Source organism: Dermacentor andersoni, chromosome 5 (genome assembly GCF_023375885.2).
Source record: "Dermacentor andersoni chromosome 5, qqDerAnde1_hic_scaffold, whole genome shotgun sequence".
NCBI classification, from domain to species: Eukaryota; Metazoa; Arthropoda; class Arachnida; order Ixodida; family Ixodidae; genus Dermacentor; species Dermacentor andersoni.
In genome coordinates, this window is record NC_092818.1 from 27677930 (window position 1) to 27693371 (window position 15442).

General features: G+C 45.8%; 1 protein-coding gene across 1 annotated transcript in view; it reads left to right on the forward strand.

Moving 5' to 3' along the window:
- The first annotated feature begins 800 nt into the window (after positions 1-800).
- Positions 801-15442, forward strand: part of LOC129380121 (putative defense protein 3) — a 45587-nt gene continuing 30945 nt past the window's right edge. Inside the window, exon 1 of the mRNA XM_050177456.3 lies at positions 801-902. The gene's annotated coding sequence lies outside the window, so the exon portion shown is untranslated. The remainder of the gene's footprint in view (positions 903-15442) is intronic.

Below are 15442 nucleotides of genomic sequence, written 5' to 3' on the forward strand. Positions count from 1 at the left end.
GGCACAAATTACTTTTTCCATCCCTTTAGAAAAAATAGGGAGTATGGACACGGGTCTGAAGTTTCCAATGTCAGTCTTATCGCCTTTTTTATAGAGCACTGTCACCCTAGCAACCTGCGATCGTTTTGGAAACATTCCCTGTAAAAAACACAGGTTAAATATGTGCGTTAGGCACGGTGAGATTAGTTCTGTTACATGTTTGACAGGTGGAACTTTTATATCGTCTGCGTCGCTGCTTTTACTGTTATTTAGTCCTCGGAACGCCGAAATAACATCAGGCTCTATTACAGGATTGAAAAAAAAAGGATTCCTGGTTTTTAGTTCTGATATAATCGAGTGCCCCTTCAGTCGGGCGTTCTACTTTAAAATCAACAAAGTATTTGTTAAATTCATCCGCTAAACGATCACCTGTGATCTCTTCATTGTTACGCTCAATCTTTGCAACAAAGCTACAGTTTTTGTGGCGATTTGGAACTGTATTTAGTTTTTCCCATATTTCGTTTGTCTTTCCTGCAGAACTGTGAAAGAAATTGCAAATGTAATCATTTCAGGTGTCAAAGTCGAACGGCACCTACAACCGGTGATCACTAGAAAGTATGGCTTATCGTCGCGCCCGAGAAGATATGCGGAATGATATCTATGGAACTCATAAATTAACAAGTGTTCGCATATGTGCCTGTTTGCTAAAACATAATCGCATGCTTGGCGCTTTTAGCGCCAAGCATGCGATTATGCATGCTTGGCGCCAAGCACTGAGACATATGCGATAAGATATATAGCAGCGATGTGTCGTACTTAAAGGCTTCCGTACGTGAAGGACGAAGCTAAACGCAGATCTCGTTGCCTAGAAAAGGAGCTACGAAACCGCGCCTCCGCCAAGATCTAACGCCAACTTAACACGGGTGAGTTTCCTCGAGCGGTATGCGTTCCTGTCCCGTCCTAAAAGAATTATGGGGTTTTACGTGCCAAAAGCACTTTCTGATTATGAGGCACGCCGTAGTGGAGGACTCCGGAAAAATCGACCCCCTGGGGTTCATTAACGTGCACCTAAATCTAAGTACACGGGTGCTTTCGCCCCCATCGAAATGCGGCCGCCGTGGCCGGGATTCGATTCCGCGACCTCGTGCTCAGCAGCCTAACACCATAGCCACTGAGCAACCGAGGCGGGTATCTGTCCCGTCCTGACTCTTGTAAAGTTCCAAATTCGAGATAATGCAATCTGATAGGTCTGGCAAAGGATAGTTGAGCAGTAAATTCAACGGCATTGTACTGCGTAAAACTGGAAAACTGAGAAACCTTAATAACACAACGAGAGACAGGCAAACTAAAGAAAAATTGGCAGTCGCTTAGCTCGGCTATGCCAGGATATGCGTAGCGAAAGCTAAGGCATAGCATAGTTAGCCTTGGTTAATCTTGATTGCAAGTCCAGGTTAGTCTGGATGTCTAGCTATGTTGCGGCGTTTAGCCAGTTGTTCGGCGCGCTGTTCATCTGTTTCCTGGGCGATTCGTTTCCTCTTCATCTCTTTCCGATGTCGATTCCAGGCCTAATCCTGCTTATCAGAATTGTCGCCGTCCATACCGCCGCCTCAGCTGTGGTTGCGGCGCACGCGAGCTCTCCTTTTCAATCCTCCGACATGTTATCAGGCATGCGCCGCAGCTGGCGAAGCGAGCGGAGGCGAGCACAACGACGAGGAACGTGGTGGGACGTCATGTGTCTCCTCGGAGCACGGCCACGGCGAAAACGCAACTTCGCGGCCAGTGAAGCTTTCGTCTTAAAGTATATACGCTACAATTTCTGTGTTGCCGTTACTATGTATGTCCCTATCCCCTGGGAGCTACTCAGTTTCCTGGTATGAGAGACCTAGCCGCCCGAATTACTACTCTGTAGATGTCAGCTGTAAAAAAAAGACGAAAAAGAACAGAAAATAGAGAAGAAAAGAAGAATATAACATACAAAAAGACGTTCATGGTTGTTTCATTCTAGAAAAGATGAAACAATTAAAACATTGTATGTTACCATATGGTACTACAATATCAATATCAAAACACGCACCAGCCTTACGCCATGCGTGCACGCACTATTCCTTGTAAAATTATTTTCTTTTAGATGCTTCAACCACCATTAAGGTTCAACGCGTTGGATAAGGTTTTAGCAAGGTGTAAAGATGCGCGGATCGGACGCTCCTAGTCGCCAACTATATTCGCAGCTGTCTTGCTTTGCATAGCAGCTTCACTTGATATGACATCTACAAACGAGAAAGGAAGAAAAATACAAACGTATGTTGCTGGGTAGGGAGGTTGCGCTTTGAAAGCTATCGGCAGGTCGAGCTTCCCATGATTGAAATGAGGATGGAGTAGTGGATAAGCTGGGAATATTCATGACTTACAGCGCTAAAATGCGGAGACGAGAGAGAGGTAGGAACAACCCAGGGGGTTTCTCTGTCGTCCTCCCCTACGGCTCCCTCCCCTTGGCGCCCATTGAGTAACTCCAGTAAATCACCGCTTATCTCCCCTACGTTCGACGAGGCTTTCCCATGTCAATTTCGTTCTCTTCAATTAAATTCGAATATTGATTATTCCCGTTTGGTCTCTAATGTACAGTGCTGTCTTCCTTTTCCTTAGCATTATGTCTACAATTTAAGGCGAAAGCCTTAGATTATGGGGTTTTACGTGGCAAAACCACTTTCTGATTATGAGGCACGCCGTAGTGGAGGACTCCTGAAATTTCGACCACCTGGGGTTCTTTAACGTGCACATAAATCTAAGTACCCAGGGGCGTTTTCGCATTTCGTCCCCATCGAAATGCGGCCGCCGCGGCCGGAATTCGATCCCGCGATCTCGTGCTCAGCAGTCCAACACCATAGCCACTGAGCAACCACGGCGGGTGCGAAAACCTTAGATGGCTCATGGGTCGAAAAATCCGATGTCCGGCGTTATGGCACCGAAATTGTGTCCCACCGAAATGTGCAACAAAACTGGCGAGCATTGTTGGGAGTCCAACCCACAACCTTTTGTGTTAATAAATGCAATGGTAATGAAGGCACATTTATTAGGGTTAATTAACACATTCGACACAGCAGCCTGGGTATCGAACTCACAACCATTGCTTTTAATCACAGCGCAGCTAGTTAAGGCACAAATAATTGCGTAGAGTTAATTTAAGCGCTCGTTCACCGAAATTCAATGGCATCAAAATTCAAAGGCACCAAAAGTGATTGAAGTCGAACTCATGGATATTGGTTGGATTGGAACCCACGACCATCGGGGTTAGGTTATTTGTAGCAGTGTTAATTAGGACAGATTTAATTAAGATACGAATCATCAATAGGGTAGACGTTAAAGTACTGCAAAAAAAATAGGCCCATTAGCTTACTTTAACTATTGCATAATATAATCACCAAGATAATTTCCAATAGAATAAAGGCAACACTTCAGTCAAACAAGAGAACAGGCTGGCTTCAGGAAGGGATGCTCTACAATGAATCACATTCATCTCATCAATCAGGTCGAGAAATCTGCAGAGTGCAGTCATCGTCTCTATATGGGTTTCATAGATTATGAATATTCATTTCATTCCGTAGAGGTACCATCAGTCATAGAGGCATTACGTAATCAAGGAGTACAGGAGGCGTATGTTTATGTATACATGTTTGTATACGTGGTCATCTACACATGAGGCTTGGTTGCTTGCCAATGAGCAAGAAATAAGTTTTCGCCACTTGAGGACTTAGTCTTTCAAGTGCAAGAAAATCTCTGCCTAGAACATTGCCCCCTGAAACAACAAAAGTACCCACCTTGTCTATATTCTCCTTGTGAAAGTCACGAGTTTTTGTCATTTAAAAAAAATCTGACATTTTCGACTTTTCACTTTTTGCATTGAATGAAGTTCGTCGGCCAAGGAACGATGAAAAATACCAGCAAGCATCAGAGCGTGCAAAAGAATTTACTGCACTAGCTGTTCTATCACGGTGTTCCGCATTTCCGGAGCTGTAGGTGTCGTGATATCACGACACCGAAACTGGTCTCGCGGGAGCACCACCTCACGAGGTTTCGGAGCTCGCTCAGCTTGCTCGATAGTCGAAATGCCGCGATGTCCGGCTACCACGTAATTCTTCTAGCCACATAATGTGGTGACGGACGCCTGCTGGGACTGGAGTACTTAGACCTCCCTCTCTCCCCCCCCGGCCCCTCCCCTCTCTTAAAAGGTGAATAAAGTTCATTCATTCATTCATTCATTCTGTGAAAAGAAACAGAAACTGGTTCGTAGAGGAGGAGGCGAAAGAGGAAAGACAGGGAGACGGCAGGAATTTAACCAGAAATGCGTTTGGTTGCATAACCTACATTGTGGGACGGGAAGCGGGGATATGAAATTGAGAAAGTGCGAGAAAAAGCGGAAAAAACGACGCGTTGAGTTTGCACACGCATGCGGAGGGCACCACCAGGCCAGAGGAGTCCACAAAGGCAAGCCGGCCTCAAGGAATACAAGTGTTTTCACAGCCTCGTGGGCCGACGAACGATGGAGGTGGCATTCGATTCGAGCAACGCCTGCATGGACAACGGCCGATGGTCCAGTCGTCGCAATAAGACAGATGGTGCTTGTCTTTGCGACTGAAATCGAAGACAGTAGCACAATGAATGCCCAAAGTCTTTCAAGTAAAGATGTTATAGAAAATTACGTTGGATGGTTTGAAACTTGCCAGTAAATTATCCAGGGTTTCTAGGTCGAATATTTTCCGTCAACAGAGAAAATTAACCGTCAAAAATGTGTTAGTACTCCCTCAAAGACAGTCGAACTCGCCAAGCAACTTCTAAAGTCGAGTGTTCGGTGGCAGCTCATTTAGTCAGGGCTAATTAACTCAAAGCTAAAAAAGAAAAACGACGACAACAAACAACAGAAAATACAACAGGTTTCGGCTCTCATTCCGGATCTTTCCTCACAAATGTGTAGCTTCAATTTTTTGTTATTTGTGGTCAGTCTCTTCCCTTGTACCTTTGACTACAAAGCAGCTGCCTATTAAATATTTTTACCCATAGACTCAAACATGAAAATGTTTACAAGTAGTAATATGACCGCTGTATTTCAAAACAATAACGCCGCAAAACTAATTACCTGCCATCGTCCAATAACTGGCACCTCAAGAAGGGTGGAATGCTGAACTTCGAGCAATAGTTCGGTAATAGAGTTTCTCAAGTTCCATTCTGACGGTGCGTACGATCGACTTTACCCGGTTATTTCTCAATGAAACGACGTACCGTATCGCGTGAAGCATATACTATCGTGTGTTCATATCGATTACCCTTATCTTGCCTGCCTTTCGACTTGAAAATATGAGCGCGTGACACTTTGCAGATTCTTCTGGCAGAAAGCACACGATGAAACCGTTGCGGACGATTATCACTATCTAAGTACCGTCGAGCACAGCGAAATAATGGCGAGATCGTAGGCATTTTTGAGAGATGGGCAGCCAGTAAAGGCCATTTGCACCGATCTCTGTCCGAAAGCTCTGGACGAACCAATATGCTAGCTCTGCGCGTAAAAAAATATTGTCGGGAAATCTGTGAATAACCTCCATGTTCTCAGCAGCCATGCTACAACCTAAAGCATATATTATTGAACTCTTTAAGCCGAGATATAAAAAATAAAGTTAGAACTCATAAATAAGAACAGTTACTTGCTACTTTGTCTTAGTCCTAGCAACCATTAGCATAATGTAGAATATTTGGGCTGACTTTGTTAGTTGGTTTTGTACTGTCTATATTGTGAGCGTACCCGACGAATGGTCAGCCTAAGCTAATAAACGAGCATTTAAACGAACAAGTTGGTGTTTGTGCTTTCTTTGGAGAACTGGTGCTCAAGAAATATTGATACCAAATGCATTTTAATTTCGTGTAAGGTACTCTGCGAAGCCACAGTGGGAGAACATTTGAGTGCGCCTCATATAGTTGCTTAATCAAATAAACGTCAGTCTATAGAATCCGCCAGTATAGTTGGTTTGGCCAAGTAACAACCTGCCAAAAAGTTTGCAACAAACGTTTTAGGAATTTCGCATGTTCGAGCGCCTCTCCGTGCTGTTTGTTTACTTCAAGTAGTGAGTGCCAAACTTCAAGTAAAAGTTTATTTTTGATCAAAATAAGCCCTCTGAATGCCTACGTTATAAATAGTTTAGTATAATTTGTCTAAACAGGAAAACGGCTTCCCGAAAAGCTCGACATATGTGGTCATTACATGTACCTTAAATGTATACACGAATTGTTTTTTGCAACCTCAGGGCATAAGACAGAAAATGTTCCCCTCCCCGAAAAGTTATAAATACATAGAGGAACTTCTAATCGCTCCATTTCCAAGCAGGGTGTCTGCGTCAGCTCGCGTTTGGTGCGACACCACGTACCCAAGCACACGAGAGTACGTGGTGCAGGAGGGCACGAACCATGTCTTCGGAAAGGGGGGTGATGAGGGTAGAGCCGATGCCGGGTGTTTCGACCTATAAGGCCCCCGGTGGAGGCAACACACCTCTTTAGCCTCTCCTTCCCATACACGGCGCCTCTAGACTGACCCACCTGGAGAAAATCGGCAGTCGCCTCTTCCTGTTCCACTCTCAAATCTTTATCCTTCCCTCACATTATTCTATCTTTCCTGTCTCCTAATTATGTTATTTCATTTCCAAGTTTCCGGGCAGCTAGGGTTAACCATGTGGGCATGACGTCCCTTGGTCATGGTCATATGGTTATAGCAGTTACGTATGGCTAGTGGTTTTTAAAACACTCCCGTGTTGGGCTCAATGGTGGGCGGCCCGCTTAGCGGCTGAACGTATATGCATTTTCATGGATAAAGCCCCCTCTTCAGCAAAACCTGATCCGACGGTGAAAAGGCATCGGACCAAGGTAATAAACTTCACTAAACCTAGTAATAGCTTTACAAAGTTTTTTGTCATCATGTCTGAAACTGAACGAAAAGTTCAAGAGTTTGTTCCCCTTCCTCATTGCCAAAGCACTCAACGAGTGTATTGGTCAGATCTACAAAGCAAAGACAATTAATTCTGCAGACATCTTGCTCGAAGATATGACGGCTGACCATAGCAGACAGATTAAGAAACTTGAGAAAATCGGCAACAACATTGTGGCTGTCTCCCCACATCGTAAACTGAACTACGCTAAGGGTGTAATCTGAGATACAATACTCCTAAAATGCACTGACATAATATAATCATAATACAATCTCACTATGGTGATCGATTTGCACGGAGCGGAACACTGATACGCTTCCGCTAACATCGACTGTACGTGCATATGATATAGTCTCGACCGGTGCTATATCGCATATAGTTGGCGCACAGCTTCAATCTTCTGAAGTGCGCCTGTATGCAAGAGAACTGACGAAGCAACTTTTGTGATTTTGCGCATACACGCGTAGACTCGTCATTGCCATAAAGCAGTACACGCCTGTACGACTGTTTTAAGCCTTTACAAGCAAGGCCGGAACGGGCATAAGAGCACGACGCATCCGAAAACAATCATGACATCTTTGCTTCGTCATTGCTGGCTCACAATACAAATTAGCTAGCATCGATCCTTCATGAGGATACAATTCATCGAATACCTGGGGTTTGGTGTCTTCTCAAGCCTTCATAAACGCGTGCATGAACTAACATGCATCGGCTCGGCGACGCGTATGTTACAGTGCCCATCTAATTGCGGCCGCCATATTAACGCTCTGTCAGTGGAATCTGCTAGTCAGTCGTGCAAGCAGCAATAATGAGGGTGTCGGAAGGCTGCACGCAGACATCCTATCGTTGCAAACAACATCGCTGTCAATGTCGGAAGGCTGCAAGGCAGCACATGTCATTGAAAACAGCATTGCTGTCACTGACGGAAGGGAGCAAACAGGAATGCTGTCGTTGCAAACAGCATTGCTATCGATGTCGGAAGGCTGCAAGTCGGCGCCTATTGTTGCAAACAGCATTTCTGTCGGTGACGGAAGGCAGCAAACAAGAATTCTGTTGTTGAAAACACCATTTCTATCGGTGTCGGAAGGCTGCAAACAGGAATTCTATCGTTGCACACAAGACTTTTATCGTTGCACGTAGAAATGATGTCGTTCCGTCAGAGAGCGAGAGAGAAAGAAAACATTTATTTGTACTATCGAAGTCGCTGCTCTTAGGGTCGAATCGGTGGTGTCCTCATTCCAGGACTCCATTCGCCAGGGCTGCTCGACGTACTTGCTGGACGAAAGCTTTTTGTCCCGCCAGGGTATCGCCGGTCAGCTGTACCTCTCACCGCTCTAATGACGTGCTAGGCTTCTTTCAGTATTGAGGTTTGCCCCCGCACCCCCACGAGATGTGAAAGAGTGTAGGGCGTGTGTCGCCGCACCAAGGGCAGATGCCGCGATATGTTTGTAGGTACATTTTGCTGTATCTGTGTAGGGTTGTGAATGTGTTAGTCTGAATAAGTCTGAAAGGTGCTGCCTCTTCAGTGCTGAGCTTTCTGTGAATGGGAGGATAAATCATCCGGTTGAGTCGCTGGATGTCGAGTCGTTCGCAGTAAATGGATGGCACGGGCACGAAGGTAAAGGGTGAGGATTGATGAGACGATTGGTTTTGCCCCGCTCGGTCGATAAGCGCTCGAGCTAAGGCGTTCGCCATTTCCTTCCCCACCAGTTCCGCGTGGCCCGGCGTCCAAGTGATTTGATGGAATTCTTACAGCCTCTGGCTTAGAATATGAGCCGCCAGCAGCGGTGTTCCTCCGTTGATAAAGTTACGGCAGGCCTGTTGCGAGTCGGTAACGACATGAACTTCCCTGACTACCCTGTCTTCTTGCTGTATGACTAGCGCCGCGGTTATGGTCTCAGCCGCAGCAGGGGTCTCTGCCCTAACGGAGGCCGCGAGGGTCAAGCAGTTGTCTCTCCATTTCAACGCGGCTACCGCGAAGAGGCCTCCTACAGGGTACGCCGCCACGTCCACGTACGTTACGTACGCGTCACCGTTGAATTGTCGGCGCCGTCTCTCGACGCGAGCCTTGCGTCGTCCTTCATGGAGCTCATGACTCATGTGCTTCGGTATGGGGTTCGCCTTGATCTTGCCTCTGACATCGGGAGGGAGTGATCGTTGCCCATCGAGGGCACGGAGCTCCGTTGCCGTTCCGGTCCGGTGGAGGATGGCTCTGTCCGCCACCGTGTTCTGTAGTCGGGCTTTTTGCGAAGCCATAACCGAGTCGGACAGCTCAGCGGAAGTGTTGTGGATCCCGAGGGCCGCTAACTTCTCGGCTGAGGCGGTCACAGGGACACCCAAGGCCGTTTTGTACGCGTCTCTCATGATGGTATGGAACTTCTCGGTTGAGGTGGTGACAGGGACACCCAGGGCCATTTTGTACGCACCTCTCATGATTGTATGGAATTGTTCTTGGTCGCGTTTGTTTAGCCAGTGGCAGTGATACGGCATGCTACACCTTACTCTGCTCATCACCAGAGCCTGGACGAGGCGAACGGTGTCCTCTTCTCGCATGCCCTAACGGCTTCTTGTTATTCGTTTGATAATCCGCGAGATCTGGTTGGTGGCGGACCTTAGGGTTTGAATGGTGTGGGAGGAATTCAGGTTGCTCTGGATCCAAAAACCCAGAATCCTGGTCTTATTGCTTTCGGTGATCTTCTTACCCTGTAGATAGAGGTCGATATGGCCGGGGGACTTGTAGATTCCTCCTCCGTGCACCCGGATCACCTCGGACTTATCGGGCTCGCAACGCATCTCGCTCGCTGCCGCAAATCTCTCCACGGCTGTCGCGGCTTCCTGAATGGTTGCCTCTTCTCGCGCGAGGGAGCCCTTGGTGGCCCAGAATGTGATGTCGTCTGCTTAGAGGGCGTAACCTAGGCCGCGATCTTCAGCAGTTCTTCGGTCAGCGCCAGCATCGCGACGTTGAAGAGAATGGGGGAGACTATCGCCCCTTGCGGTGTTCCTTTGTTCGGCACGTCGATAGTATCCGATCGAGTCTCGCCTATTCCGATGGTTGCCGTCCTGCCCGTAAGGAACGATTTGACATAATGAAGGGTGCGCTCCCCGCAGCTGATGTCATTCAGTCCCTTGAGGATGGCCTCCTGAGAGATATTATCGAAGGGCCCTTCCAGGTCGAGTGCGAGCAGGAGGTGTCCTCCTCCCTTCGGGATGCCCTTGAGAACTTCTTCCCTTAGGATAAGGAACGCATCTTGCGCAGAAAGTCCAGGTCTGAAGCAAAGCATGGTGTGCGGGAAGAGGTCACCGTCATCTATGTAGTGTTGGAGGCGGGTTTCGATGACCCTCTCGTACAGCTTGCCGAGGCACGAATTCAGCTAGATGGGACGCAGGGTGTCGATCGCGGCCTTCTTGCCGGGTTTCGGAATGGCCACGATTTCCGCGTGTTTCCACTCTTTCGGTACCTGGCCTTTGCTCCAGAGTTCCTCGTTTAGGTATTCGGTCAAGTCCAGGATGTGCATCGGGCTATGGTTTCTAATCATGGCATTGGTAATTTTGTCAAGCCCGGGAACCGTGTTGCGCTGTGAGGCTCATTCCGCGGTATACACATCTTCCTCCGTGGTTGGAGCGTCCAAATCTGGTCTTGGTTCCTCTACGTATTTTAGGACGCAGGGTTGTATGGGGCCACTACCCAGGTATCTGGTTTTTAGGGTGTCAATCAGATTCTGGCCGTTCCCGGGGAACTTGTGAGCGACTTCTAGAAGCGCCCAACTGGTTGTCGATTTCACCTTGTCCGGCTCGATCAGGCAACGCAGGATGGCCCCCGTCTGCGCCGCACTCAGGGTACCCTTGAGCGAGCTGCAAAACTTTACCCAATTTTGCGGTGTCAGCGTAATTTCTGGCATCTTCTGTTTCTGGCATCTTCTGTCGCATCCAGCGTTTGAGGAGGCCCTCACGGGCTTCCCACAGGTGCAAGAGCCGGTGGTCCACTTCGGGCCTCTCGGCCATGCGCTGGATGGTTTTGGTGGTTTTGGTGGTTTTGGGTCGAATGATGATTTTGGCAGTCCAGCGGGGCCCTTGAACGGCGCTGACGGAAAGAAACGCTCTGCCTCTTTTTTAAGGCAATCCGTAGGCCCTGCACGGGAACTAGAGCTTTATTTGGAGCCATATACGGACTCCTTAGGTGGGATTATCCTGACCGAGGTGAATGTAGACGAAACCAATGCTAAATTATATGAAATAAATGATTTTGAACAGTTTTCGGTATGCCGTCCCGAGAGAAGAGGAGGAGGTGTTATAATATACGTTAGAAACAATTGGCTGTGAGAAAGACTGACCATAACTATCAAAGAAGCAGAGATACTGATGTGATCAGTCGAATGTGCACGTGCATCATTCATAATCTGCGCTATCTACAGGCCACCAGACAGAAATATAGGCACATTTTGGGGGGAATTGCAGCATCTCCTAATGACACTAGAGAAAAAAGATAACATAATTCTGGTAGGTGATTTCAACATAGATACCTCTTCTACTACTAAAAATTAGGCCAGTGACTGCTTGACTCTCATTTCAAGTTATGGCTTAGAAACTAACATCACAGAAGTTACACGAGACGAATTCTTGGGGAACAAACTTACGACGTCACGTACTGACCACATAATAACGCGTGTTTCTAGCATGCAACCTGTAACAAGTATTGTAAAGGAAAAAAGTTGCTGACCATTATTTTATTGCTCTCACAATGTTCAGTGAAGACTTAACGAATTCACGTGAGGAAACTAAATAGGAATTCCACATTTTCGATGACCAGAAGATTGATAGATTAATTAAGGAATATCATTGGGACACATTATTAACACTAAATCATTTACAAGCATACGAGAAGCTAATTGACATATTTAAATCAATTTATGATAAAAGCCGAATGATAATTACTATGAAAAAAAGGAAAATCGTTAAACCATGGATTACCAATGAAAATAAAGAGTTAAGTTACATCAAAGAAAAGCTGTGGCGACGAAGTAGGGCTAATCAATCAGACGGGCAGTTAAGAGAAGAATTTAGACAAACAAGAAATAAGCTAACAGCTCCACTAAGGCTACCAAGGAATAAATACGATAGTAATAGGCAAAACGAGTGTAAATTTAATTTGAGAAAATCGTGGAACATAGCAAATTCACTAACAGGCAGACAAACGAAACGCAACATAGACGAAGCCATAAGAAATAATTTCTCCAGAAGACAAATGGATGAAATAGCAAACGAATTTAATAAGTGCTTTGCTAATACTGTTCAGAAACTTAAGGAAAATTCCCCTAAGGGTACAGGTGACATAACAATCAAATCAAACGTTAACTCTGCATATTTGAGTGAGGTAACTGATCTCGATGTTTGGGATGTAACAAGGTCATTTTCCATTACTAGAATACCAGGATATGACGGGATTAGATCTCGTGAGATATTTTTCAACTTTGCTTGTTTGAAGAATGTGTTGCTATATATTTACTCAGAAGTTTTTAGGACGAGTCAGATTCCCAACGCAATGAAAATAGCTTTGATTAGGCCAATTCACAAAAACGGACAAAATTAACAATTAACAAAAGTGTGAAAACTACAGACCTATAGCAATCTTGCCGACATTGTCGTGTGTTCTAGAAAAGCTTATGCAAAAAGGCCTTGAAAAGCTTATGAAAAGGCCCTGTCAGGTGGCTTTTAGTGCCGCCTTTTGCCTTGGCACCAAGACAAACCGCTCTTGAGCGTTCTTTTGTCAATAAACAAACAAACAAGAACATGGTTTCCTTTTGCGAAAAGTTTCATGTGTTGTCTAATTCACAGTATAAGTTTCGTTGCAAGGAAAGCACAATCACACTACTAGAGGACTTTGCAGACGTAGTCAACAGTGAAATAGATAACAATAAGATAGTAATTGGGCTTCTTTTAGGTCTGGAGAAAGCTTTCGACACGTTAGATCACGAAATACTCCTTGAAAAATTAACTCAAATAGGATTCCGCGGGCCTTTCATAGAGGCGTTTAAAGACTACTTCAAAAATCGTTATCAGGTAGTTCGAATTCAAAATATAGACAGTGAGTTAATACACATAAAGCATGGAGTCCCACAAGGATCCATACTAGGCCCACTAATATTTAATTTGTATGTGAATGATTTAGACCATCTAGCGCTAAACTCAAAGTTATACCAATTTGTGGATGATACTGCTTTAATATTACCCCATGGAAATGTTAATGAATGCGTTACTTTGTTACAGGACGATATATACAAAATAATGGCATGGTTTGAGAACAACTGCATATATGTGAACAAAGCAAAAACACAGTTAATCTGTGTTTTAATCTGTGTCCGTGATATTTTCGAAGCATTATTTTGATGAATCCTTTAAAACAAGAAACGTCAAAACCTGCGATCTGCGCAAGACTGAAACATTCGTTCGGGCTAAAGCATTCACGAACTACGGTAAAGGAACGCGATCATTTTATGTACCGTTCTACTTCAATAAAACACAAATTCCCAAAGTATCGTCATTCAGGAAAATAAAAGATTTTGTACGTCACATGGTTCTGACAAGTGGCTGGGAATACCAGAAGCAAACCATGTGGCAGGAATTTTCTGATTAACTTTCGCTAACAATTCTATAAAACAGACTAGAGTATTGTGTTCTTTCTGTGTGTATTTTGTTCGTTTTACTTTCCAATAATGATTGATGACTACTACTTTTCCAACACATTGACAACTGTATATGATGAAATTGAGGGATGTGCTGTACATTTATTTTGCTGCTGTTATATGTCTTTGGTTAAACTATGGCTCGTGCAGGAACAAATACAAGAAATTAGACGAGCGATGGAGGAAAAGGGTGAGGGCATGGAAGGGAGGAGGGATTGAAAATGTGTACTTATGTTATGCCTTGTTGAAGGCAAATACACAGTGGTCCGCATAAAAGCATCGGTGCTTTCGCGGACTACAGGTTACTGTTGTGACGCATACAAGAACTTTATTTTGCTATTGTACTTTCTTATTTTTCTCCCTCCCTATTTGTTTCCTCTGTTCTTAGAGCACAAGACTGTGCGATTCGGGCCAGAGCACTGCCCAGTCCCGCTCAAAAGCCTCATTGCTTTGGCGGGCTGACAAAACATTTTACTGTATGTTTTATGTTCAAATAAAGAAAGAAGAAGAAGAAAAGAAGAAGTCGCTACGCGGGGGGGGGGGGGGGGGGGGAGTCGTCGCCTTTTTTTAAAAGAAGGCTTACTTGGTGCCCCACCGCTTGCAGCTACGTGGGGTGTTGATAATAACGAGGTGGCGGAGGAGGGTTTGAGGTGTAAAGACCAATTGGAATAAGGACATTCCGATGGCGTCCCTTGCGAAAGGCTCTCTTCCATAATGGCAGAGCCGTCATGGCGATCTTCCGAGATGTCTTGGAAGCTCATGGCTCTGGTTTCTTGCGACGTAGGCCTGGCCGCAACTTGAACAATAGCAGCGGGGGCGGGTGAGGCTGTAGTAACAACTCCACCTCCACGGATTTTTTTGCTGGGAAGGTGTTCTTGCTGCAAGAAGAATCCAATTTAGAAAAAATGACAATAAAATTTTAACCAAACACGTTGGGCTGACCTTCAGCACTATAACGCTTCCAAGTGCCATTAAGGATGCTTCCCTTTACCTTAGAGCGAGACCATATTTGCCCAAACCCCGCCGGTGCTTATGGTGTCAGAAATATGGGCACGCATCCCAATCATGTCGCGGAAGAGCAACTTGTGCTAAATGCCGTCGAACCGACCACGGCGATAAAACGTGCACAAACCAGTTGTGTTGCGCAAACTGCGGGGGTCAGCATGCGGCCTTTTTCAGATTTTGTCCTGAGTGGAAAAAAAAAGATATGATTGCATTGAAGGTACGGGAGGACATATCATACAGTGAAGCCAAAAAGAGAGCCGCGTTTGCCGATAGAGGCACTTGCGCACAGGCTGCGCATAGAGGGCATGCGCTGCCAATGGTGTCAGTTGGAACCCAGGTGGAGCTGCTCGACCAAGTGTCAGCGCTCCTGGCCTCAACCAGACAAAAAACAGATGCGCGTCGCACCCCTCTCCCAAAAGGCCCAGAGGCTTCTTCTGGGGCTGGCGGTAGCGAACACGCGGTAGAGGCAACAAAGGTCTTAACGTCGGTGCCGAAGGACCGCTTTCTCTCCAAGAAAACGGCACCTTCACCAAGCACCAGCAACGATGAACACCCAAAGGGTGATTATACGATGGAAGTGTGCCCACCGGTGACGAATCAAACAAAAGAGACTACATCTGGTAGGCGAAAAAAAATTTGGCCATTCCTCCTGGAAAACACAAAGGGGGTAGACTTCTCACTGCCCCTCCAAAGGCGGCGTGACCTGAAAGGTACTTCCGCAAGCTTTTGCTCATTTACTATGTTATCTTTGTGACTTTACATAGCATTTCTTCTCGAAGTACTTAATAATCCCCATCATCAAATATGGCTACT